Source organism: Halichoerus grypus, chromosome 6 (assembly GCF_964656455.1).
Source record: "Halichoerus grypus chromosome 6, mHalGry1.hap1.1, whole genome shotgun sequence".
Lineage (NCBI taxonomy): Eukaryota > Metazoa > Chordata > Mammalia > Carnivora > Phocidae > Halichoerus > Halichoerus grypus.
The window spans coordinates 153,520,446-153,548,195 of record NC_135717.1 but is presented as its reverse complement, the minus strand read 5'-3'; the positions used below and the strand labels follow the sequence as shown (position 1 = coordinate 153,548,195).

Sequence of the window (27,750 nt, the reverse complement as noted above, 5' to 3'; positions counted from 1 at the left end):
CCACTGACTGCGGAGCCCCACAGGGGGCTGGATCTCACGACTCTGAGATCATGACCTGAGCCGAAATTGAGTTGGATGCTTAACCGACTGCACCACCCAGGCGTCCTTTCAGACACTATTTTATTTTTTTTTTAATTTTAAAAAAAGATTTTATTTATGAGAGAGAGAAAACAGGAGTTGGGGGGGAGGGGCAGAGGGAAAGGGAGAAGCAGGCCTCTCCACCGAGCAGGGAGCCTGATGCGGGGCTGGATCCCTAGGAGCCACCCAGGCGCCCCTCTGATGCTATTTTAGAAACTATATTGGTCCATTCATCCTCGGAATAGTCAACAGGATTGGTGCCTTAATTAGCCCCTTACAATGGATGAGGAGATGGAGGTTTAGGAGCTTCTCTGATGTCACACACTTTGGTAAGGGACAGAGCTGGATTTGAATCTTGTTACTGGCTCAGAATTCGTATTCCTAATTCCCTTGGTATTCCCCTTGTGAGTGCTTCCTTTCCAGGTCAGGGACATACTCTTTAATGGAGGGAGTGGATTGTAATCCAGAACAACAGTACTTTCCAGTTTTTATGGCTTAAGCTGTGTGTTAAGTCTTGGCTTGGCCGCTTCCAAGCTCTGTGACCTTTGGTAAGTTATTTCATCTCTCCGGGCCCCTGTGGGCCTTCTCAGTTCTCAAGTTCTATGCCTTTATTGTGGGAAGAAGCAGAACAGAGGCAGCATTCAAGGACAGACCCGGAATGACAGAGGCATTATTATCCCCTCAGGTTTCGGGGGCACTTGCATTTGGCCCCAGTACACATTCCTGTAAGGAAGTGGTTTTTCTCCGTATTTTACCGAGCAGGAGGTAGGTAGTGCCCAGGAGAAGTCCCCACGGGGGCTGTGAGCTTTTCTTAGAGGCTAATAGGTAAATCCCATGACAGACATCCTTTGAACATTTTGAGGTTTGGGGCTTTGGTGGCTGACGAGCCAGTGTGGAGACTGAAGCGCCTGGGCCCCTTCCCAGGTGTTCTCTGAGAAGTGTGGCTAGAAGGACATCCTGGAAGATTTGGGTTCTTTCGGGGGCAGCTTGTGCTGCTGGGCCGGGCAAGCCAGAGGCCACCTCTGTACTTGGCCTGCCATTGGTGATGGGGTGTGGTCCACCTGGTACCCCAGATATTTTCCAGGGTCTTGTTCCACCACCCCTGCCCGGCAGAAGGAAAAGGAGAACCAGATGTTTGTCTTACAGAATAGAGTTCATTCCTATGCACTTTTTCTTCCCTTTTCATATAGACTTAAACAAAAAGAGAGGGGTTTTTCTGAACTTGGTTGGCCTCTAGCTGCTTACCGAGGAGGCAGCCAGTGCTGTCCCCAGCCCCTTGCTCTGCTGTGTGGGCGTTGGCGATTCTCTGGTGCGGGGCCTGGCAATTGTGCTGCTGGGCCAGCCTCTCTGGCAGGCGGCTTCGTTTCCCCAGTGTTGTTTCCCCCTGTTTGCCAGGAATCTCTGAGGAGATGCTGACATTTTCTTCATTCCGGTCTTCTAGAAACAAACCACAGAAACGTACCTATTTTTAAAAAAAACAAAAAACACCTTTTCTGTTATATTGTTGACTTGCTTTTACCAGGGGATAGGGTAGTATTTGTTCTATACAGTGAAAAATTTGGGGACCTTATTTCAAAGTCTAAGTCCCTAAGATAATGGGATCCCTGGTTATGTTCAGGCAGTGGGAGTCTGAATTAAATTGAGTAGAGCAGTAATGAAGCAGTAAATGTACGTGGAAAACATACACGTATCAGTCATGTTTTCAAGCTTCCTGTGGGAGCTGGGGTTGTAGTGATATAATGATGATGTGTTGGTAATAAAAACCAACAATAACATGAGCATTTGTTGAGTACTTACCATGTGCTGGTTAGTGTGCTCATTTAAACAGCTCTGTGGTATGTGTGAATTCTGTTTTGCAGGAATGAGAAACTGAGGCTCAGATGAAGTCACTTGCTCAAGGTTACCTAGAAGTAGCAGAGCTGGGCTTTAGACACAGGTGAGCCCACAGTCCCCACCTTCAACCTCCAGGCACGTTACAAGAGAGTCCGGGCATTTATAGCTTCAGATTTTGAGATACCAGGAGAAATTGTATTGATAGATAAAACAGAAGAAAAAGAAAATTTGTTCTTTCTCTCCATTATGTTTCTTTGAACTGAACATAACTTATGTAATGAATATGTCTAAACTAAAAGGACACTAAAAGGTATTTCTCCAGAGAAGTTTTATAAATGGTCAGTGGACACATGAATTGGTGTTCAGCATCACTGATTGTTAGGAAAAATGTGTATTAAAGCATAATGAGATATCATTTCATACCAACAAGAATGTCTAAGATAGGGGCGCCTGGGTGGCTCAGTGGTTAAGCGTCTGCCTTCGGCTCAGGTCATGATCCCGGGGTCCTGGGATCGAGCCCTGCAGCGGGCTCCCTGCTCCGCGGGGGGCCTGCTTCTCCCTCTCCCTCTGACCCTCCTCCCCACCTGTGCTCTCTCTGTCTCAAATAAATAAAATCTTTGAAAAGAAAAAAAGAATGTCTAAGATAAAAAGCGAGACAATGGCAACTATTGGTAAGGTTGTGGGGAAATTTGCGCCCTCGTAACTTGCTGTTGGGATTGCTGAATGGTGCAGCCACTTTGCTAACAGTTTGGCACTTCCTCAAATTATTAAACATAGAATTACCATATGATCCAGTAGTCCACTCCTAGACCAAAAAGAAATGGACACATGTGTCCACACAAAAATGTGTGCAGATGATTTGTCTTTTTATTATTGCATTGTAAGAGTTTTTTTTTAAAATACAGTTTGGGTACAAGTCCCTTGTCAGATATATGATCTGCTGTTACTTCCTCCCATTCTGTGGATTAGCTTTTCATTTTATTAATGGTGTCTTTTGGTGCACAGAAGTTTTTAATTATGATGAAGTCTAATTTATCTATTTTTTTCACTTGTCACATGTGCTTTGGTTCTGCATGTTTTTGAAGTGCTAAAAATATTAGCTTGGGCGCCTGGGTGGCTCAGTTGGTTAAGCGACTGCCTTCAGCTCAGGTCATGATCCTGGAGTCCCGGGATCGAGTCCCACATCAGGCTCCCTGCTCAGCAGGGAGTCTGCTTCTCCCTCTGACCCTCCTCCCTCTCATGCTCTCTGTCTCTCATTCTCTCCCTCGCAAATAAATAAAATCTTAAAAAAAAAAAAAAAAAAAAATTAGCTTATTTTTTATTCCAGGCCAGTTGATTGCTATAATATACAAGAGGAGTTAGCTGTGAGTAATTGAATAATTCATGTCCTTTGTTAGAGAAGAATAACAAGCCCACACAACTCTGAATTTCAGTGATATTGATGGTTTTCCTTCCTTATCTTTGTATTTCCCACTCCCAAGCACTTAGCATGCTGTTGTGCATATAACAGAGGCTCAAAAAATCCTTGTTGACTTGGGGTGCCTGGGTGGCTCAGTTAGTTGGTTGAGCTTCTGACTCGGGTTTTGGCTGAGGTTGTGATCTCATGGGTTGTGAGATCTGCCGGGAGTGGGCTCTGCTCAAGCTCCGTTCTCGGCGGGGAGTCTGCTTGAAGATTCTCTCCCTCTGCCCTTCCCCCGACTCAAGCGCGTATGGTGCTCTCTCTCTCAATCTCAAATAAATAAATAAATATATTTGTAAAAAAATACCTGTTGATTAAATCTAGAAAGGAAAATTGATCTTTGCTAAAGACCTAAGCTGTATTTTGTTTGGGCTTTAAAAATAAGTCAGAGTTCAAATCTTGGCTTCGCTTATTATGTGGCTTTTCCTAAGCATTCACCCTTCTTGAACCTCAGTTTCCATACCGTAAAAGAGGGACAGTGATGTTTACCTTGGAGGATTGTTGTAAAGATTGCATATAAAACACTACATACGTGGAGAGATTCCACAAATGGCATTGACTGCTTATATCAGTTAATTGAATTTATATCTGTTTCTCCATTTAGTAAGATGGGAGTGATGCTTGTCTTTCAGCCATCTCAGGAGTATACATAGAGATTCATGAGATATTAGACTTGATTCTTCCTTGCTTCCTTCAATAAGTCAAATAGTCCATTTCCCAGAACCTCCAGAGAACTTTCCTTGGTCCCCAGACCATCTCCATTTTTGTGGAATTCACGTCAATGGGACATTAAGTGTATAAGCTGGATGTACTGTCTAATACGGTAGCCACAGGCCACATGTGGTTATTTTAAATTAAAATGAATTAAAATAAAATTTAGTTCCTCAGTGGTACTAGTTATGTTTCAAGTGCTACATAGCCACACGTGGATAGTGGCCACCACACTGAGCACTGTTTGTTCAGAACATGGTGATTGTCGCTGGAAGTTCAGTTGGACAGTGCTAGGGCAAAATGTTTGCACAATTTTATGTGACTTCCTGTTCCAACGGCAGAGCCTGTGAAATACAGATTTTCTGTAACCTCAGCTAAGCAGCCCCTTCCCAGCACCTTTCCTGCTCCACTTAGGGGATGTCAAGCGCAAGATCCTGAGTGGTTTAGAATCCTGGGAAACAGGGAATTACATAACCCAGGATGGTTTTATTCTGCGTTCTTGTTGTTACTTCAGAGATTTCAGCTTCCTCTCTGCTGATGCTGTGCCTTCACATTACGTGTGGTCATTAGGAAGGCAGCAGGGGGGCCCTTCTGGGCCGTTACGGTTGGGTGCATACCACTGTGACCCGAGGGAAGGAAAGCTGCTTCCCCGTATCCCTAATTTTCTAGGATGTGTCAGGTGCTAGGAAAAAAACTGTATTACAAACGGATATTTAGATTTCTGGAATTTTTTTCCAGTTATAGAATTAAGATAATGTTTAAAGATTGGAGTCTTTACAGATTATTTATTTATTTATTTATTTTTTACAGATAGTTTAACAAGGAACCCCTGAACGTTCCTCTCTATTTGTGACCCCATTAAACTGACATCAGTAGATTTCTTCCTAGTGACTTTGGACATATTCTAATTAGATTGCAGTGTACCTGCATTCTTCTCCTTGACTTAAAAAACAGTGGCTCAGTCAGTTCAGTGTCTGACTCTTGATTTTGGCTGAGGTCTTGATCTCAGAGTCGTGAGACCAAGCCCCAAGTCAGGCTCCATGCTCAGTGGGGAGTCTGCTTGAGATTCTCTCTCCCCCTCCCCCTCTACCCCTCCTCACCACTCAAGCTCACACACTCTCTCTTGCTCTCTCTCAAATAAATAAATAAAAATCTTTAAAAAACAGTAGGAGAATTAAATTCCTTTTTTTTTACGTTTTTAAAAATTTTATTATGTTATGTTAATCACCATGCATTACATCATTAGTTTTTGGTGGAGTGTTCCATGATTCATTGTTTGCGTATAACACCCAGTGCTCCATGCAGAACATGCCCTCTTTAATACCCATCACCAGGGAATTAAACTCCTTTTGTTGACAGATTTGCTCTTACATCTTCCTTTCTCTTGTCCTACAAATCTTCTGAAATCATGCTTCCCATAAACCATTCCTAAAATTTATGTGTGCCTTCCCAGATGGATCCTGAGGATAGTTTCTTTTTGACTTGATCCAGGACGTGAAATCGTGCATTGAATGAGGGGCTGTGGGTGTACATAGGGTTCACATTCTTTTCCATCTGCTTTTAAGTGTTGACTTAAGTAAGTGTTCATTCACTCTGACTCCTGCAGATCAGATGAATGAAACTACAGTCATCCTCAATGGAAAGAAGTGATTAATTTTTTTAAATTTTATTTTATTATGTTAATCACCATACATTACATCATTAGTTTTCGATGTAGTGCTCCATGATTCATTGTTTGTGCGTAACACCCAGTGCTCCATGCAGTACGTGCCCTCTTTAATACCCATCACCAGGCTAACCCATCCCCCCACCCCCCTCCCCTCTAGAACCCTCAGTTTGTTTTTCAGAGTCCATAGTCTCTCATGGTTCGTCTCCCCCTCCGATTCCCCCCCCCCCGCTTCATTTTTCCCTTCCTCCTATCCTCTTTTTTTTTTTAACATATAATGAAACAAATAATACATTATATGTTAAAAAAAAAAAAACAGTTGCTGGAGTGGTGGGGGGTGGGAGGGATGGGGCGGCTGGATGTTAGACATTGGGGAGGGTGTGTGCTATGGTGAGCGCTGTGAATTGTGTAAGACTGAAGAAGTGATTAATTTTAGACTGTCAGCCTTTCCAAAACCTGGATTCTAGTAATGTGCCTTGGGAAAGGGAGTGTGTGGTTAAGTTTTCAAACAATAAGTGAAGCGCAGCTAAATGGGTTTCTTCCTGGAAGAAACTCAGGACCCTATGTTGGTGGGCACGGTAGCTTTCCAGGAAGGGAAACTTACCTGACCCTGGAACCCTTGTATGGGGACCAGTGGTCTGCAGAACCCCTGTTAGAAATTGCTAGACTGAAGGATGGTGTCTGAGAAACAGGAAAACAGCCACTGTGGGAGAGTGTAAGTGGAGCAATCTTGTGCATACTTCTGCTTTTCGTTTCTCAGTTGTTTCTCAGTGATTATTTTTAACCCAGATGTTGGTCATCTGAAGCCTTCATAAACTCACAGGCCCTTATCAGATAAAGGTGCCCCAAATCCTACGGAATCAGGAACATCATCTGGCCTGAAGAGAAGGTAAAAATTGCTGTCTGCTTTTTTGTTGTTGTTGTTAAGGAACCTTTCCGTGAAGCTGCTAACGCAGTTCTTTCTGGCATACATTTAGGGTCTACTAAGTATATATTCCTGCTTCAAGGTACAGTCACATTCTAAGAAGTAAGCAATTTATGGGCAATTCTTGTATGATGAGAATCTGCTAAGGGCTTTTAGAAGACATCTGAAGCTCTGAGGACAGATTTTCCTGTCAGGGCCATGGATTATATGTGTGTCTTGCTTCTGTTAATACTTCTGTGGGCGGATTCACTAAATGAGCTTCTATTTCACATGGTCTAATAGTGTTAGACAGGGTCGTGCCTGAGAACAAGGGCAGCAAAAGTAATAGCTGACATTTCTTAAGTGGTCACCATCTGCCAGGCCCTGTTCTAAATATTAAATATGTTAGCTCATTTAATCTTCACAAAAATGCGGTGAGGTAGCTATTGTTTTTCCCACTTTAAAATGGGAAAATACTGTAGGCACTCTATAATGGTGAAGGCTAGAATTAATTATTGGGTCTGTGTTCATACCAGTGAATAACAAGACATATTTTATAGTACATTTTCTTTAATTTTGAGACCGTGCTAATTTTCACAATTAGCACATATTTGTATGCAGTATGTAGCACATAATTGATTTTGCAATTAATTTATTCTTAAGATATCTATCATATATTTTAAAACTCCTAATTTGGAATTTTTAGACGTCAGTAGGTGCCAAAAAAATGGAATTAACATTTTTTCAACAGCCTATTCTTGGTCCAGTTTCTGTATTTGATGCTAGGAATGCAAAGATGACTGAGACCCCATCCTTGTCCTCATAGAGATGTCATCAAGTGGGGAGGAGGTGTAATCCTCCAAACAGTTGTCATTTCTTAGGCTGTGACACAGAAAGTGGTTTCTTGCATTTTATTTTAAAAAGTCAGAAAATGTTTGTAGGCTGCAGTGGGACAAGAAGCTGGGGAGAAGCCATGGGTCTTAGATGATTTTTTTCCTAGCTTTAGTGAGATCTTATTGACATATAACATGTGTAAATGTAAGGTGTACAGTGTGATGATTTGATATGTGTATGTATTGCAAAATGATTACCAAAATAAGGTTAGTTAACACCTCCATCCCTCACACAATTACTTTTCTGTGTATGTGGTGTTAACATTTAAGATCCTCTCTCAACAACTTTTAAGTATATAATACAGTACTGTTAGATATCGTCACCGTGTTGTACCTTAGATCCCCAGAATTTATTCATGTTATAGCTGGAAGTTTGTACCCTTTGACCAACCTCTCCCCAGGTCCCCAGCCTCTGGCTACCACCATTCTCCTCTCTTTTCCTATGGCTCTGACTTTTCAAAATTCCACATGTAAATGAGAATACACTTGGTCTTTCTCTGTCTGACTTATTTCTCATACCTTAATGGGTCCATAAAATCACTTTTGAGTTGTTCTGCAGGCTTTGCTTGACTTCACCCAAAGCAGTCAGCTTCGGGGTGTAGCATCATGCTACTCTTGAACTCAGGCTTCTAGATGCTGGGGAGAGGGATTATCAAGGACAGAGAACCACATGCTGTGAAAGGAATACCAAACTGTTCCTAATGCAAATGAAGTGAAGAAAGCCGAGGTGTGGGGGGAATGCTCATATGATGAAAAATGAGGCCCTGGCCATAAAGCCCTTGCTTCCCTTGGCTGAATCAGCTTTAAAGGAAAAGGAGGGTGGGGAGGGAGGGAGAGAGGGGGAGGAGGCAGAGTTTCCCCGGGAAATTCTACACGAAGATGCATTTCAAGTTGGTAGGCAGGGCTCTGGGCTCTTGGAGAAGCCAAATCTAGCAGCCAACCCAGACCCTTACTATAACCTGGAACATGCTTTCCCTGCCCTCCAAATCTGCTTTACTGCTTGTTGTGCTGTGATAATGAAATATTTGTCTGTTGGGTTGTATGATTTCACAGGTAATCATGCTCTTTCGATAAATGATTGGCTGAAAGGAGTGTTGGGAAGCTTTTGTTTTTCTTTTTTCTTTTTTAAAGATTAATTTATATCAGAGAGAGCATGGGCGGGAAGGGCAGAAGGAGAGAGAATCACAAGCAGACTCCGCGCTGAGCACGGAGCCTGACTCAGGGGCTCAGTCCCACAACCGTGAGATCACAACCTGAGCCGAAACCAAGAGTAGGACACTTAACCGACTGTGCCACCCAGGCGCCCCTTTTGTTTCTCAATAATGTATGCTGAGTGCTTTATATGTGCCAGGTGTTGCTCTAAGCATTTATTTTCATGTCCTTGACTCATCAAGTCTCTCCACGGCCCTGTGAGGTGTGCATTACTGTCCCCACTTACCAGACCAGGAAACACACTTGGAGAGTTTGAATGACTTGTCCAACCAAGATGCACATCAGGAAAGGACAGTGGTTTTGGTTTCTACCTCAGGCAGGAATCTAGTTAAATCATTCCAGGAAGATGGAGATCTTTTTTTTTTTTTTTTAAGAAAAAACAAACAGAAAACCTAGGTACACTGCTCTAATTAAACAAAGAAACAAAATACCATCTTTATTGTTGTAGATATTATGTGATTGTCTCATTAAACAAAGAAACAAAATATTATCTTTATTGTTGTAGATATTATGTGATTGTCTCTGGACCTGACCAAGAAACTTTGAGTCATGTTTGGCTCCTGGGTCTCTGGCCTGGGTGTTAAGGTGATGAGAAGCCACCAGAGACCTAAAGAATCAACTTGCATGGTTTTTACCATTAGGTCAGGAGACTCGGCGTGAATAAAATGAGATATAATAATAGAGTGCCAAATCAGAGGGGCCTGGAGGGACTCAAGGCAAGAACAATACACCCCTTCCTGCTTCCGCCCTCCCTGTGCTTCAGTGAAGCACCCCTTTCCCTATCGGAATGTAAACTAGGGTTTTTGTCTGTTTTGTTTATTCCTGTGTCCTCAGTGCCTGGCACATAAAAGCTCCTCAGGATTTGTTGGGAAAATGAATAAATGAGTGTATAAATCTCATGTGGCTAAACATTTTGGCTTTCTGGGTAGCAACATGGGAGTTTATATCCTGTGGTAACAGAAGTGACAGACACAGGCTCTCCAACCAAAATGCACAGCCCCAAGTTGTTTGAAGACAAGGTCCTGGCACCAGCCACCATTCTGCGAATGTGTGGGGCTGAAGAATGGGGACGGTAGCTGGTTCACCCACACTGCTCCCTTAGGGAAGGTCAGCAACCTCTGTTTCATCAAGCGTGCCCGGCTCGTCTTAAGTGTCCATCAGGTTCTGGAGGTCTCAAATAGTTGGTTCCAGTCACTCCTTCCACCTGGTGGAAGGATGATTCCTAGAGCTTCCTGCTGTGCCATTTTGCATGAGGTCACTCCTGAAAGCCTTGTTTTTAAATGGGAAAAACTTGGTCTGTATGGCAGAAGGGGCAGCCTCAGGGAGGAAGAGCACCAGCCAGAAGTTTTCTTCCTTCAGCATCTACTGAGTAATTTTTGGGGTCCCTGTCCTCAAGAAGCTCACTGGAGGGGGCAAGAGGCATAGAAATGGAAAACTTACAGTTCCACAGAAATGCTGGAAATGCTAGAGTAGAAGTAAGAACAAAATGCCCAGGGGACAGAGAAGGAGGGGTTCAGGACTCTTGTGAAAACTTCATGAACAAGGGAAGACTGTATTTAGCCTGGAATATCAAAGTGCTTTGTAAGATGAAGGTCCAGACAGAGGGTAGTAAAAGCAGATGCCTTCACTTTCAGCTTCCTTTATGGCACGTCTCCTCTCTCTCTGTCCCTCCACTTCCTCGTATCTTGGTCATGTCTGGGACTCGCTCCAGTCACACTGTCAACCACACTGTCAACCTCACTGTCTTTGAAACCGCTCTGGTTTGCTACATCGTTGCTTCTGAGATGCACCACCCATTCCCCACCACCCTATTCAAGGTCTATCCTCTTACCTTGCTTTATTTTCATTCATAGCTGTGGCTCTCTCTGGCATTACGGTTATGAATGGACAAGTGATGTTTATTTAAAACATGTTTTCATTTATTCAGCTGGTATTGATTGAACCACCACCATGTGTCAGGCACGGCTCTAGGCTCCGGAGATCAATGGACAAGACAGAGTCCCTGATTTCATACGGTTTACATGCTGGTGTGGAGAGACAGACCAAAACCAAATGAACAAGTAGGATAGTTTCTGGGAGTGGTAAGTATATGAAGAAGATAAAATAGGGCAAAGGCATAGAGTGACTAGTGCCTGGGGGAGAGTCATTCAACTGGGTGGTCAGGAGAGGCCTCTCTGTGGAGGTGGTACTTGGACTGAGACTTGAAGGGTGAGAAAAAGCCAGATGTTAATGGGTTGAATTGTGTCACCTAAAAAAATCATGCTGAAGTTCTAGCCCTCAGGACCTCAGAATGTGACTTTCTTTGGGTATAGGGCCATGGCAGAAGAAGCTAGTTGAGATGAGGTCATACTGGAGTACGGTAGGCCTCTAATCCAATGTCATGGTACCCTTATTAAAAAGAAATTTAGGGGCACCTGGCTGGCTCAGTGGGAGGATCATATGACTCTTGATCTCAGTGTTGTGAGTTCAAGCCTCAAGTTTGGTGTCGAGATTACTAAAAAACAAATGAAATTTAGAGACAGTAGACAGAAAGATTGCCACAAGATAGAGAGCCACAAGCCAATGGATAAAAAAGACTGTCAGCAAACAACCAGAAGCTAGGAGAACAGGATGGAACAGATTCTCCTTCTCAGTCCTCAAAGGGACCCATCCTTGCTGACATTGTGACCTTGGACTTCTAGCCTTCGGAAATTTGAGACAGGGGCGCCTGGGTGGCTCAGTTGGTTAAGCGTCTGACTCTTGGTTTCAGTTCAGGTCTTGATATTGGGGTTGGGTCATGAGATTGAGCCCCAGGTCGGGCTCCATGCTGGGCGTGGAGCCTGCTTAAGATTCTCTCTCTCTCTCAGCCCCTCCACCTACCCCCCTTTCTGCTTGCACACGTTCTCTCTCTCTAAAAAAAAAGAAAGTACATTGGTAAGTGGAATATATAGCTTTCTCCTGATTTATCTTTACAGTTACTCTATTTAAAAAGGGAATAAGGTTGACACTGGTCCAAATGCTGAAGTAATCCTTTCAGATTCATACTTTTTCTAGGTAGTGTCTTTTTTTTTTCCAGTTGAAGTATAATTAATATATAGTATCAGATTCAGGTGTATAGCATAATGATTTAACAATTCAGTACATTATTCAGTGCTCATCAAGGTAAGTGTTCTCTTAATCCCCTTTATCTATTTCACCCCTCTCCCTACCCACCTCCCCTTTGGAGACCATCAGTTTGTTCTCAGTATTTGAGTCTGTTTTTTTGTTTGTCTCTTTTCTTCTTTGTTTTGTTTCTTAAATTCCACATATAAGTGAGATCATATGGTATTTGTCTTTCTCTGACTTATTTCACTTAGCATTAAATTCTCTAGATCTATCCATGTTGTTGCAAATAACTAAGATCTCATTCTTTTTTGTGGCTGAGTAATATTCCATTGTATATACATACCACCTCTTTATCCATTCATCTATGGATGGACACTTGGCTACTGTAAATAATGCTGCAGTAAACCTAGGGGTGCATATATCTTTTTGAATTAGTGTTTTCTTCTTCTTTGGGTAGATACCCAGTAGTGGAATTATTAGATCATATGGTAATTTTGTTTTTAACATTTTGAGGAACCTTCATACTAAGTTTTCCACAGTGGGCTGCACAAATTTGCATTCCCACTAACAATGCACTGAGGGCTCCTTTTTCTCTACATTCTTGCCAACACTTGTTGTTTCTTGTGTGTTTTTTATTTGAGCCATTCTGACAGATGTGAGGTGATAGGTCTTTGTGAGTTTATTTTTGTTTGTTTGTTTGTTTGTTTTTGCATTTCCCTGATGATGAGTGATGTGGAACTTCTTTTCATGTGACTGTTGGCCATCTGTATGTCTTCTTTGGAAAAATGTCTATTCGGGTCGTTATGCCCATTTTTTAATTGGGTTATTCATTTTTGGGGTGTTGAGTTGTATAAGTTCTTTATATGTTTTGGATATTAACACCTTATTGGATATATCATTTGCAAATATCTTTTTCTTTCTTTTTTTAAAGATTTTATTTATTTGACAGAGAGAGAGAGCACAAGCAGGGAAAGCAGCAGAGGGAGAGGGAGAAGCAGGCTCCCCACTGAGCAGGGAACCTGATGCGGGGCTCGATCCCAGGACCCTGGGATCATGACCTGAGCTGAGGGCAGATGCTTAACGGACTAAGCCACACAGGTGTCCCGCAAATACCTTTTTCTTATCATTCCTCTTCCTTTCTGCATATGAAAATAACACACTGATTCTAATTCAGATACTTTTAAAGCATTATTTTAAAGATACCATATTTCTTCTTTGTTATTTGGGAAGAACTGGTTCATTTACCCATCGGCCAGTTCTTAGCCCCTCAAGAATTTTGTCTTTAAGACCCACATAATATATCTTACTAGGACATTTAAGGTGATTTGATTTGTTTATCTTTACTGTAAAATGGATGTATTTTTTTTGGATGCATTTTCATTAGGCATAAACTGAAGAGAATATTTTACTGAAGCTGATAGGACTTCAGTTTGGGATCTATAAGGTCTTTGAGAGCTGAAGTCTGAAGATTAAGAATAATACTAATAGTTGTTATGTGTTGAGTGCTTCCTCTTTGCCAAGCACTGCCGCTGAGTATGTGATGTGGAGTATTTGATTCATTGTCACAGAAATCTTGCTAGATGTCTAATTCATCCATTCTATAGGTGAGGAAACCAAAAGCCAAGTACGTCAGCAAAGTTCTAGATAGTAAGTTGGTGGACCTGTGACTTAGACCAAGTCTCTTTCATGGTAGTGTTTGAACTTTGACACTTACTTGGTGACCATCATTTGCCATTACAGAGTCCTTATGTGTGAAAGACAGATTTCAAGTTTGAAAAACCAAAACAAAAAACAAGAAAAAAAAGAAAGGAAAGAAAAATTAGTGTAACCTGGTACAAATAAATAGCACTATAGTCTACTGACATGTAAAGACAGTTTCAAGATTACTATAGGAGTCCTAGTTCCCCAAATTTACTTAAAAAAATGTGTGAGTGTGGGGGTGCCTGGGTGGCTCAGTGGGTTAAGCGTCTGACTCTTGATCTCAGCTCAGGTCTTAATTTCAGGGTCCTGAGTTGAAGCCCTGCGTTAGGTGGAACCTACTTAAAAGAATTATTTGAGTGTATGATGTCATACATATGTTAAAAGTCAATCTACATATGATAACAACACACTGATCCTACTTCAGATACTTTTAAAGCGTCATTTAAAAAAAAAAATCTTTATTTTAAAGGTAGTATATTTCTTTTTTGTTATTTGGGACCCTGAACTCTGATTGGGACCCCACAATGTACAGTTCTCCTTGAATCCCAAAGTGACTACTGTTTTTAGATGAGAGGGAAAAAAAGCTAGCATCTGTCTGCAAGAGGCATTTCTTCATTGTCCTCCCTCTCACAGTGTACTCTGTGGTGTGTGCCCAGTGTAGCGGGCGTGGGAAACTTTCCTGCTCTCCTTGTAGGATCACTAGCTGGAGGCCTATGTATCAGACTGACAAAAGACAGATTAACAAGAGAAAAACAAAAGTTTGTTAACCTGTGCATTATGCATACATATGGGAGCCCTCCAGATAAGTAACCTTTTGAAAGAGGTGCTGAGAACTTGGAGTACCATCTTAACCAAAGATCAGTACATTTTTAGGGAAGCAGCAAGACAAAAGAAAAGGTCCTTGAGGTTCTAGGGGTGGCAAATTGTGGGAAGGCAGATATATGGGGGAAGTAATGATAGATAAGGGTTAGTTTTAGCAAGAATTGTGTTTTTTTTTAAAGATTTTATTTATTTATTTGACAGAGTGCGAGAGAGCATAACCAGGGGGAGCATCAGGCAGAGGGAGAGAGAGAGGGAGGCAGGCTCCCTGCTGAGCAAGGAGGCCAGATGCAGGGGATGCGGGGCTCCATCCCAGGCCCCTGGGATCATGATCTAAGCTGAAGGGAGATGCTTAACTGAGCCACCCAGGCGCCCTAGTTTTAGCAAGAATTGTTACATAGATTCCCTTGGTGTCTTCTCTGGGTGGGTAAGGGTCTAGTGTCTCTGGTGATTAACTTCTGTTCTTCCTGGTAGAGAAAGGATGGGGGGACACCTTTACAAATTTAGGCCCTGCTTTTAGGCAAATAGGGGGAAAGCGGGGAAGTTTTTTTTCCCCCTGTATGTGCTTCTCAGTTGTCTTCAGCTCAAAAATAATCCTTATTCTAAAGTTGCAATTTTGGGGTGGCATATCCTGCTACCCTTCACAAGCTGTGCATGGATGATTATAGGATGAAGCATTTTTTTCCACAAAGAATGCCTACTGTGTTGTAGGTACTGTTCTAGGTGTTGGAAATACTTCAGTGAGTACGACAGACAAACCCTTCTCCCTCCCTGGAGCTTACATTCTAGTTGGGAAATATAAGGAGTAATGAAATACAGGAATATAGTATTTATCACATGGTAGACTTTTATGAAGAAAAAGAGCAGGGAGAGGGAAGGAGAGTGCCCTGAGGGGCAGGTTGCAATTTAAAATAGAATGATCTGGGGCACCTGGGTGGCTCAGTCGGTTAAGTGCCTGCCTTTGGCTCAGGTCATGATCCCAGGGTCCTGGGATTGAGCCCCGCATCGGGCTCCCTGCTCAGCAGGAAGCCTGCCTCTCCCTCTGCCCCTCCCCCTGCTTGTGTTCCCTCTCTCTGTCAAATAAATAATAATAATAAAAAAAAATAGCATGATCTGATCAGAGAAAGGCCTCACTGGAAAGAAGATATTTGAACAAATTCCTGAGGGAGTGAGACTGTGGGACTCTGGCGGGGCGGGGGGGTTGATGATAGTCTAAATAACAAGAATGGTGAGAGCATAAGCTAGGATGGCTAGAGTGGCTGGAGGTACATGGGGGTGGGGAAGAGTAACTGGAGAAGAGATCAGAGAGATAACTGGGGAGTGAGCAGGGATAAGTCCAGGAGGGACTGGTAAACTATTTTTTAAAATATTTATTTGGGAGAGGGGCGCCTGGATGGCTCAGTCATTAAGTGTCTGCCTTTGGCTCAGGTCTCTGTCAAATAAATAAATAAAACATCTTTAAAAAATATTAGGATGCTTAAATATTTATTTGGGAGAGAGCACACACACAAACAGGGGGAGGGGCAGAACAGAGTCCCCTAAGCAGGGAGCCCAATGCAGGACTCGATCCCAGGACCTTGGAATCATGACCTGAGCTGAAGGCAGACATTTAACCGACTGAGCCACCCAGGCGCCTGACTGGTAAACTATTGTAAAGACTTTGGCTTTAACCTTTGATGAGGTGGGAGTCAAAGATCCCCTAGTCTGAGCGCCCAAAAGGGCAGAGTGCAGAGTGTCCATTCACCGCAACGGTCCTTTACTCAGGGAATGTAGGAGCTCCTCTGGGGACACGAGACACCTGTTAGTCATCCTAGCAGCGATGCTGAGTAGGCAGCTGAATACAAAAGCCTGGAGTTCCGGGATGGAGATACACACTTGGGAGTCCTCAGCATGTGGATTGCATTTAAATCTGTGAAATCAGCTGAGAGCGTGAAGGGAATTAACAGGGACCGAGAGGTCTGGGACTCACTCGGGGGCACTGCGCTGGCTGGGGCTGTGAGGATCAAGTAGCAGAGGAGACTTGGAAGGAGCAGCCAGTGATGCGGGGGGGATTTGAGGAGAGAGTGGTTTCTTAGAAGCCAGTGAAGAAAAGGTTTCGGAGAGTAGTGTGCTCTATCAGATGCTGACCAGTCGGCTTAGATGACCACCAGCCGACCGCTGGGTTTAGCAGTGGCCGCTGGAGGTCATTGTTGCGGTTGCGTGGGAAGCTGACTGCTGATGAATGCCGTCTGTCTGGGCTTTTCTCTGCAAAGCTGACGTGATGTGCTGCTCAGTCGTACGCTCTGCACAGTTGAACTGTCTTCTGCTCTGCCATCCCAGCAAAATCATTTCTCTGTACTTGTCGACGTACTTGACGTGCAGTTGTAGAGCTGAGGTATATTCTGGTCCAGCTGCCTCACCTGACGGCTGAGGAGAACACGGCTTGGACAGGCCGAGCAGTGTAAGCGGCTTTGCCCGTGGTAGAACCAGGACAACCCCAGGCTTCCCAGTGCCAGGCTTCCGGTTCTGTCTGCGCCACCCGGCCTACTCTGCTGAAGGGGCCAGAGCCCTAGTCATACGGGATCTGTGAGCCCAACAGTCAAGAAAGAAGTCTTGAGACGTTTGACGGTACGAGAAGGTGTTTTTATGACGGCAGGGGGGCCAGGACCCATGGGCAGAAGGACCTGCGTTGTGACTGTGAGGAGTCACTGATTATGTAGGGTTTTCTAGACTATGGAGGTGAAGGTGAAGTTAGGGCTCCAGGAAATTGAGTCTATGGGTTCCTGGAGGTCTGACTAATTATTAAGATTATGTTTCTTGTAAATCAATAAGTCAGATAGAAACTAGAGTAGAGTTTCTTGTCCTACGTGACTGCGATCCTTATCAGTTGACCATTTGTTTTTCCCCTGCCTCTGTTCTTAGGCAGTTACTGGTGCCTGAGGAATGTTATATATATATATTCCACTTCAAGTGGGCGGTGGCTTGTGAGGTGTCAGCTTGTCTTCTGCCCTCAGCTTGCCTTTCGCTCTCTCAACGATAGGAGGTCAGTTCCAGCGCATGGAGAGAGCTCCTTCCTTGTCCCTCTAATTCTGACTGTTCTCTCAGGCACAGCAGTATGCTCCAGAATGCCCTGGGCTTCCTCAAAACTGGCTCTGAATTTCCAGTTCTTGTGCTCACTAGCTGTGTGAGGCTGGGCAGATTAGTTCATGTCAATGAGCCTCAGTTTCTCCATCTGCAAAATGGGGATAGTCATGACACCTCGTAGAGTCGTGAGAATTAAACTGTCACTCGCCTGCCAGGTGCTGTGCGCAGTGCCCTTACAAAACAGAGTTCCAATAATTGTATCCTACAATTATGAGGATATCAGAACTTCAGTCTTCAGGATGCCGCTCTTGTTAAAACCATCTTTTAAAAGATTTTTAATTGATGCCATTGCCTGGGGTTTATTTACGAAACAGATTGAGTAGAGTTACACCCACAAATCTGTTAAGATTTTCCCTAAAGAAGTTACCAGATGTCTTGTTTGTTTGTTTGTTTTCCCCTAGTTGCTGCTATTGGGGAAGAAGTCCAACAAAACAACCTAAAACAATGTACTGCACAGTCACAGCAAATACGAAATTTGCCCCCCCTTTAGGAGCCCCGTGGGTTCCAGCTCGGCCCTGGCTGGCACTCATGCAGGGCGGTAGCAGCGGGTGTCCCTTGGAACCTTGGCACCCGCCTTCACGGTGCTTCCAGGTTACTCCCGCCGCTCGCAAGCTTTGTGCTGTTGGGAATAATGCAGATTTTTTTCAAATAACCCTGTTCCAACTCTTTTCAAGATATACATCAAGAATTAATTAGTAGGGCCGATTAAGTAGTAATGTGTGTTTATAGATTTGCCTTTCTTACATCAGCATCTGGTTACAAAAATTACTGAGCAAAGCATTTCTTAATTCCAGTTCTTTTGCCTTTCTCCTTTTCCTTTTTTTTCTTTTTTTCTTTGTCAGTGAACTGTTTTCTTGACTCTGTGTGTGTGTATAGAGCAGAGCTTGAGAGAAAAGAGGGCTGGGATCCCAGGTAAAGGAAAAGTGTGAGTTATAGAATATTTTTCAGATTTAGTGTAGTTGTGTTTCTTTAAACACATACAGGGACTTGAACTCACTCCAGACTGTTTTCACTTTTATTATTAGAGTGGGACCTGATGCAGTGAATAGAAAAGATACATGTGTTAAATGGTAATTAGCAGCATCATTTATTTACATTCATGTAGTAAATACTGGAATTCCAATTATGCATCAGACGCCGTGCTCAGCATGGGCCAAGAAATAATAACTCATGCTAACCTCTTTTAGTAAACTTTAATATTATGAAAAATCACATGAAAATGGTAAAGAATTCCATGTTACAATAGTACAATGAAAAATGAGTGTCTTTTTCATCTCAGACCATCAGATTTTCTTGACTGTCCTTCCCAAGAATTCCACTACACATTCACTTATGTATCTTCTTCATCATCATTTTGTTATTATTATTTTTTTTAGTACAAATGGGATCCTTAAAGAGTGTTCCGCCTCTTGCTTTTTTCATTCAGCAGTTGTTCTTGTTAACATGTTAGCACTAACTGATTTCCCCGATTTTTTTTTTTTAAGATTTATTGATTTGAGACAGAGAGATAGAGAGAGAGAGAGTGAGCACAAGCTGGGGGGAGAGGCAGAGGGAGAGGGAGAAGCAGGCTCCCTGCTGAGCCAGGAGCCTGATGTGGGGCTCCATCGGAGGGTCCTGGGATCATGACCTGAGCTGAAGGCAGACGCTTAACCGACTCAGCCACCCAGGTGCCCCTCTTTATAGATAATTTAAAATTTAGAACTACAAATGATCACATTCCAAATTAATGGACTCTGTGTTAATGAGGTTTGTGTCCTATCAACTGCCTTCCCTTGCACTTTATTTACAGTGACATACTCAGAAATGCCCCTGATGATGACAACATAAAGAGTTCTGTTGCCCATCACTGCTGAGGGCAATGGTAGCTCTTCTTTAGATCAACAAACTCTGTGTCACATTTCATCCTGTCTGGCAGGTATTTTAATTTGAATGGATGATAGAGGCCTTAAACTTGGACAGTTCAGACTCTAGAAGCATGTAAACATTGGTCAGAATTGTTTTCAGAGTTTTTCAAGGCTTTAGGGATGTCATTCTTAGTCCAAGAGCTATACGCTGGGTGGAGGGATCTTCCATTCCTGTGGCAGAGACCCTTTGTGTCTCTGGGCATACCTTGGTTCGGTAGACACATGGTCTACTACAAGGTCATCTGACAATATAGGTGTTTTGGAAATTGATTCTCTTATGACTTGTCTGCTAACCTGTTATCATAGGGGCTTGAAGGGCTCATGGTGGGTGAGATTCCCTGCTAGCTGTCGTGGAGGACACCAGGATGTATACAGTGCGGGCCACGCCTTGAGGAACCGCTGACATTCCTTGGGGGAGACATGACACCACCTCCAGAAGGGCAACAGTATGGTATATTCTGGCACTAAAGAACAGGGGCTCTGGAGTCAGACTGGGCTCGCGTCTCTAGCTGTGTGACCTTGGCAAGGTGGTTGACATCTCATCCCTCAGTGTCCCCATCTGAAGAATGGGGATGATTTAGTACTTACCTGGCTGTGGGAATTAAATGACTTAGTAAGTGAAAGGTGCTTGCACAGTGCCGACACATGCGTGCTTAGTAATTATTAGCTGTGGTTACTGACAGTACTACGGAATGGAAAAGGAGATGATAATAGCTACTGTTTGTAGTAAGCCTCTGTGTTCAGTGCCTCACATTCCATGTCTCATGTGATCCTTACAGTGCCCTGTGAAGTAAGGTATTTTAAAGATGAGAAAACTATGATCAGAGAGGAGGAGTACCTGCCCAAGATCACACAGCCATTAAGTGATTTAAATCTGTATCTGACTCAAAAACCTGTGCTCTTTCCTATGAACAATATTTCTAGGGAAAGAGCGAGAGAAGGAAGGTGTCTTCATTCTGTGGGTGAAGAACAAGGCTTAGAGCACTTAGACTACTAACCCAAGATTACGTGGAAACCCAGGTTCCCTTAGACCAGCCCCCACGGTGTCTCTAGACCCTTGACGTGTAGAGAGAGACAAACCGGGATGTCTTACTCCAGAGTAGAGAGCCAGGACCAGTGCATTGAAATAGGCTGACTGGGGATAGATGTAAAGGAAAATCGGTCCCACAAAGCTGTCCAATATGAATTGAGATAGAAGTGTATTTTTCTTGAATACAAAGGAGTTTGGAGGCAGGCAGTCCAGACTTAGTTATGATGGTTCTGTAAGGTCTTCAGGGATGGGGAGGGAGGACAGGGGTGGTGGCCCCGTTTGTTGTCACTTTGACCCTGAGTCCATACCAAGACCCAAGCCAGGGTTCTGGCTTTGGGATTCTGAAGGTCTTTCTTTCCTTTCCCTTTCCCTTTCCCTTTCCCTTTCCCTTTCCCTTTCCCTTTCCTTTCCTTCCTTCTTTCCTTCCTTCTTTCTTCCTTTCTTTCTTTCTTTCTTTCTTTCTTTCTTTCTTTCTTTCTTTCTTTCTTTCTTTCCTTTTTCTTTCTTTCTTTCTTTCTTTCTTTCTTTCTTTCTTTTTCTCTTTCTTTCTTTCTTTCTTTCTTTCTTTCTTTCTTTCTTTCCTTTTCTTTCTTTCTTTCTTTTTCTTTCTTTCTTTTTCTTTCTTTCTTTTTCTTTCTTTCTTCCTTTCCTTCCTTTCCTTCCTTTCCTTCTTTTCCTTCCTTTCCTTCCTTCCTTCCTTCCTCTTAGATTTTATTTATGTATTTGACAAAGAGAGAGACATAGCGAGAGAGGGAGCACAAGCAGGGGGAGTGTGAGAGGGAGAAGCAGGCTTCCCGCTGAGCAGGGAGCCCGATGTGGAGCTCGATCGCAGGACCCTGAGACCATGACCTAAGCCGAAGGCGGACACTAAATGACTGAGCCACCCAGGCACCCCTCTGAAGGTCTTTCATAGGCACAATTTTATCAGATTAGCAGGAGCTGTTTATATCTTTGGGGAAGCAGACTATGGAAGATTAATTTTTTGCTTAATAGTCTTATGTCCAGCAGTGTTTTCCTGATTTACTTTCCTCGTATATCCTGCCATTTTGTGAATTCAATGTTATACATCTTTCTGGTCAATTTAGTGTATCTATCGATTCTTTTGTGTGCGTACTGAAGATTGCCCCAGGGCATTCAAATGCTGGTAAAGAATAATTACTGTGCCAAATAGTGAGAATGAAAGTGACAACACATGAACCTTCACTTAGGACGAGGTAATTGAGTGAAGTTTAGATTTGCTTCATTATTCTAGGAAGAAAATACCACTTATTGGAATATTTCCTGTTGAAATCTGTTATTTTCCTGTTTTTTGGTTTTTTTACCTTAACTTGCTCATTCATGGAGGAAAAGCCATATTTCTAAAATGAAGTCATTTACTTAATTAACAGTTTTGAGCAAGATAGATGCGAGCTCTGCCACCGTAGGGTTTACCAAATACAGGATATGCAGTTACAGTGGCATATAGTAAATGCTACGACAGGGTAATTACAGGTGCTGTGGGCACACGTCGGGGCGGCACCTAAGCCAGTACTTGGAGGTAAGGGAAGGCTTCCTGAGGAAGTAACCTTCAGGCTGAACCCAGAAGGTGATGGGAATTAGCCACAAGAAGGTTTGTCCAGGCAGAGGAAGCAGCATGCATAAAAACCAAGTGACAAGGAGAATGCTGGTGCATTTGAAGGCCTCCGAGGCATTGTGCTTAGTTGGGAGACTGGGGGCAGCTGGTGTGCGCTGGTCAGTTGTGGCTAGCTCACAGAAGTCCTATAAGCCACGTGAAGGAAGCTTAGGGCATGGAGATGGCATTACGGGATTTCAGCTAGGGAACGACATCTGAGATTTGAGTTGTAGAAGGGTCAAGATAGTCGGGGATGGAGGGGCTCAGCATGTGGAAAGAGGTGAGTGCGAATGAGGTATCAGAAAGGGGTCCAGCTTGGTTGGGGTGCAGGGAGCCATGGGGAGGGGCCTTGTTAAAGCTGGAGTCTGCAGCTTGAGTCTTGTGGTCGTGTTAGTGATTTTTTACGTTTGTATAAAAAACCCATTCCTTGAGTTTCTATGTAGCTAATGGACTAGAGGCAGGGGTGGCAAGAGAAGAAGAGAAACTAATGAGGGGACTGCTGTAGTGATCCAGGGAAGAGGGAGGTGATGACAACTTGGACTAAGATGGTCAAGTGGAAAAGATGGAGAGAAGTGGCTTAGTATAAAGTTCGTATAAAATTTGAAGAACTTGCTACAGGGTAAGGGAGAGGGATTAAAAGGAGAGCTAGATACTTCACACTCAGGCTGGTGTTTGGTTTATGAGTTTCAGGGATCCGGACTCCTGCGGTTGGTTGTCCATGGAGTACACTGGTCTGGGAGACTAGTAGAGGATGGACTCGGGATGGTGTCGTGTCGTTGCCCAAATTCTAACAAGAGAATCTACTGGCCACCTCCAGCGGTGCTCCTTACTGCTGGGCAGGAAGGAAGCCTGCGGTTTATAGTGTGATCACACAGTGTGCGTGCTTCTTGAACTGAATCTTCGTCCTCCCCTTCTCAGACCTTTGGTTCATTAGTCTTGGTTCTGACCTCTGGAGCCTAATAGAGCAAGCGTGATCCCTCTTCTACGTGACAGATGTTCCAAGACAGCTGTCCTGTTAACTAGTCTTCCTCAGGGTGCACATCCCCATTCCTTCAGTCATTCGTCTGCAGCGTGTTGTTGAAGACCTTCACCCGCCTTCAGACGTCTTCCATTGTGTAGTGTCCTCCCGCAGATACGATTGATTGCAGTTGGCTGTAACTCGAAGGCTTTAGGAGAAGAGGACGCGAGTGCTTTGCTTAACTTTCTACTTCTGGTTATAAATGGTAATATATACTTAGAGAAGATTGTTAAAAACTACAGAAAAGTATAAGGAAGAAAAATGTAGATTCCTGTACTCTCATCTAGTCATAATTAGCTCACATTTGGGTTTAATTGATTCTAATCTTTTCTATGCATATTTGTTGCAACTTTTTAATGGTTATGGATAGACCTCTTGCTTTCATTTTACTTTATTTTTTAAAAAAGACCTATTTATTCATTTTAAAGAGAGAGAGCACACGGGAGGAAAGGGCAGAGGGAGAGGGAAAGGGGGAACCTCAAGCAGACTCCCCACTGAGTGTGGAGCCTGATGTGGGGCTCAGTTTCATGACCCTGAGACCATGACCTGAGCCAAAACCACGAGTCAGACCTCAACTGACTGAGCCACCCAGGCACCTCAGACCTCTTGCTTTTTTTTTTCTTTTTTTAAGATTTTATTTATTTGAGAGAGCGAGCACAAGCAGAGGGAGTGGTAGAGGGAGAGGGAGAAGCAGGGAACCCAATGCAGGGCTTGATCACAGGACACCGGGATCATGACCTGAGCCGAAGGCATACACTTAACTGACTAAGCCACCCAGGTGCCCCAGACCTCTTGCTTTTAAAGTTTATTTTTAGTAATTTCTACACCCAATGCAGGGCTCAGACTCACAACCCACAAGATCAGGCGTTGCATGCTCTTCCAACTGAGCCAGCTCAGCGCCCCGTCTTCTTGTTTTTATAGTCAACTTTTCCATGTCATTAAAAGTTCCTTAACTATTTCTTGGTATAATTAATTGTTTCCAGTTTTCACTTTTATAAATAACATGCAACTGCACATAAGTAACAGCATTGTTGCACATGAGTCTTGTTTACCTGTCTCATCTCCTTAGGATAGATTCCCAGGATGTAATTACTGGTATACCCATTTTTTGGGGTCTTGGTACATATGGCCAGATTGTCCTCCAGAAGGGGCTTACCCATTCCTTTCCCTTGCCCCCCAACAGGGAGAGGTGAACTCATCCATTTCAGTATGCCCTTGCCCTACCCAGAGAATATGATAGAGAGATAAGTCCCACATGTGAAGAGGGCAGGCATAGATGGAATACCACTAAGTCAAACAGCTAGCATTTTTTAGGGCTCGTGTGCAAAGCACTTGCTAAGCATGTTTCATATATTTGTATCCAGTACTACTTATATCAGCTCTACAATGTCAGGTGTTATTGCAGATAAAGAAATAAATACACAGAAGTTAAGTGACTTGCCTAAGGTCACACAGCAAGTTTAACAGTGAAAATAATTTTGGTACAGGTGATAGAGTACTTGACTGAAAGAGGCTTTAGTTTTAGATTTTTAAAAAGCAAACCTTTTTTCCTCAAGTATAACATACATACAGGGGCGCCTGGCTGGCTCAGTCAGTGGAGCATGCACCTCTTGATCTAGGGGTTATGAGTTCGAGCCCCATGTTGGGGGTAGAGATTACTTAAAAATAAAATCTTACAAAAAATACGTACAGAAAAGTGCACACATCTTCAGTGGTATTACTTGATGAATGATAAAACATTTCTTTAAAAAAAAGTATTGCATGTGTATGTGTGTGTGATAGAGAGTGCGAGCACGCACGTGTGCAGACAGGAGTGAGGCTGGGGTGACACTACACAGGGGCCTGCTGACAGAAGGGGCTGCAGATCCTCCCATCAGAGAATGTGGTCTTGGCCTCTGAGGGTGACGATTGCTCCAGTGAATGGGACATTAACTCTGCTGCTGGCAGCTCTGGACAGGAGATGCTTTGAGGGGAAGAATGTTGCTCTAATTTAATTGTGAATCTCAGAGAAGCAAATAATGATTCTCTCCAGTCTGCTGTGCTGGGTGCAAGGACGCTGCTGGGATGTCGCCCAGGTCTTTCAGGTGTACTGAAGAGGAAGGGGCGAGGGACTGTAAATATACTTCCGGAGGTGCTTCTCCACCCAGAAGGAGTGTGAACATCAGAGATTCGGATCCCAAATCTGGCCAGCCCCCCAGATCACTTGTATCCATAAACCTGGAGGGTTCCGGCAGCATCTGGGAAAGCTAGAGCTGGAGTGCCCCTGTGTCCTGGTGTGCCTCAGACAGCCCCACTTCACACCTGCTTTCCTGGTGCCGTGGCTAACAACACCCCGTTTTCTCTCCCCAGAATGTCCTGATTTGTATAATAAAATCTCTGGTTGCTTACTTAGAGACAGGGTTTGCGTCCTGCCCCTTTTGTGCAGTGTGACCCCAGACAAGTTCCTCGACCTCGCTGAGCTTCATTTTCCACACCTGCCACACAGGGATGTAATAAAGAGGGTCTTTATCCCTGTCCTGACTCAGAACAAGGACTTGAATTTTAAGGCCTTTTAAATTTTATCTTTGCTGTTATCCTTGTAGCTGAAATTTTCAAACAGGGGTGATAAACCGTGAATGTCTGAGATTGCAGAGGCTGGAAGACTGTGTTTTTCCCATCTACCTCTGAAAGGATTTGCTTATCTTCTTCCCAGGATAGAAAGAATAATTGTTCAGGCTTTCCTTCAGGGTTCTATTCCAAGTATGGAAGCTAACAGCCTTTGAGATGTGAACAAACCATCAGTAAAGCAGGCTCGGACTTCAGTGCGTCAGTCTTCACTTGAGGAGAGGGATTAAGACATCCTGAGATGGGGCGGCGCCCGGATGGCTCAGTTGGTCGAGCTCCTGACTCTTGGTTTCAGCTCAGGTCATGATCTCGGGGTCATGGGATCAGGCCCCGCGTCGGGCTCCACACTCGGCTAGAAGTCTGCTTGAGATTCTCTCTCTCCCTCTCCCTCTCTCCCTCTCTTGAATGAATGAATAAATGAAATAAATCAAATCCTGAGATAACATTCAGTATTTATAGTGTGACATGCAGTCTGGTTTGTGCCTGTTGTCTTGGTAGAATTATTAATAGCATTCCCCTTCACTCTCAAACATGGCTCAATTTAGACAATCAATTGTATGGTTACACTAAATATTTAGGATCTGTGTAAGCCTACCCTAAGGTTATGAGTCTTAGATTTAAAACAGGGCAGTATCCATGAACAGGAGAATGGGTGAATAAATCGTAGCATATTCCTACGACAGACTATTATATAGCAGTGAAAGTGAATGAAGTATAATCATGTGTGTGAACATAGGTAAAACTAAAAAAAAAATGAATATTCAGTGAATAAGCAAGTTGCAGAAAAATACCTACTATATAATTTTACTCACATGAAGTTTAATAAAGCAGAATTAAGTGATTTATTGCTTAGGAATACATATATGTGATGAAACTATAAAGAAAAGCAGAAGGATGATTAACTCAAAATTGAGATTGGTGTTTACCTGTGCAGGGTGGGGGGAGAGGACCCGAGAATCGTAGAGGGACACAAAGGGCTTCCAAGATACGGCTTTTATTCCATTTCTTAAACTGTGGGATGGGTACCTGGGTGTTTCATTATTGTCTTTTTATTTAAAATGCATGTACATTTTCGTGATTCCTTGGGATATTTTAAACACACAAATACACAAGCGTATACACAGAGTAAAGTAAAAATAAAACAAGATGTGTGATATCAAATTTTATACTTTATCTGTGGGTTGTTCTGGGGTGATTATTCATAGCTGAGTGAGCTTAGGGAGAAGGCGGCCAGACGTTGAAGCTCTGAGCTGAGAGGCTAGTGAGGCAATCTGACAGCGCTTTTAAATCTTTTTTTTTTTTTTGAATAATTAGCGCTCTTTTTTAATTGATGAAATGTAACTACAAATTAAAAGTAACAAAAATACGGAAATCGTGTTACCAACACGAGGATAGATTTTTCACTGACAGATACATTTAAGTGATCATTTCATTGATGTATTTCAAGGTTAGAAATTCGGACTCTCAGAACATTCAGAATGGATCCTCTACTTGAATATTTTTTTTTTTAGAAAGCAAATAACCAGCTTCCAGGTCCCGTTGCAGTACAGAGACCATCTGGGAGGCTGCCTCCTCCACTCTAACTCCGACTTACTTTCAAGGTCTTCAGCACTGTCTGGGACCAGACTTTGTGAGTGATTCTCCTTCATGAAATGAGTCTTTGCCTAGCAGAAAACTCTGAAAGTTCGGTGGCTATCAAACAAAGGCATTGTTTTGACATTGCAGAGTTTTATGGAAAAAACATACACCTTTCTTTTGAAAGTTCTTTAAAAACAATTTTTTTTAAAGATTTTATTTATTTATTTGACAGAGGGAGCGAGAGAGGGAACACAAGCAGGGGGAGTGGGAGAGGGAGAAGCGGGCTTCCTGCTGAGCAGGGAGCCCAATGCGGAGTGCCTTTAAATCCTTACAACCCTGGGGACACCTGGGTGGCTCAGTCGGTTAAGTGTCTGCCTTCAGCTCAGGTCATGATCCCGGGGTCCTGGGATCGAGTCCTTCATCAGGCTCCTTGCTCAGCGGGGAGCCTGCCGCTCCCTCTGCTTGTGCTCTCTCTCTCTCCCTCCCTCTCTCTCTCTCTCTCTCTTAAATAAAATCTTAAA

General features: G+C 43.3%; 1 protein-coding gene across 1 annotated transcript in view; it reads left to right on the top strand.

Annotated features, from left to right (window-relative positions):
- Positions 1-6,571: 6,571 nt before the first annotated feature.
- TMCC3 (transmembrane and coiled-coil domain family 3) overlaps positions 6,572-27,750 on the top strand; it is a 243,496-nt gene continuing 222,317 nt past the window's right edge. The window contains exon 1 of the mRNA XM_036085866.2: positions 6,572-6,636. The gene's annotated coding sequence lies outside the window, so the exon portion shown is untranslated. The remainder of the gene's footprint in view (positions 6,637-27,750) is intronic.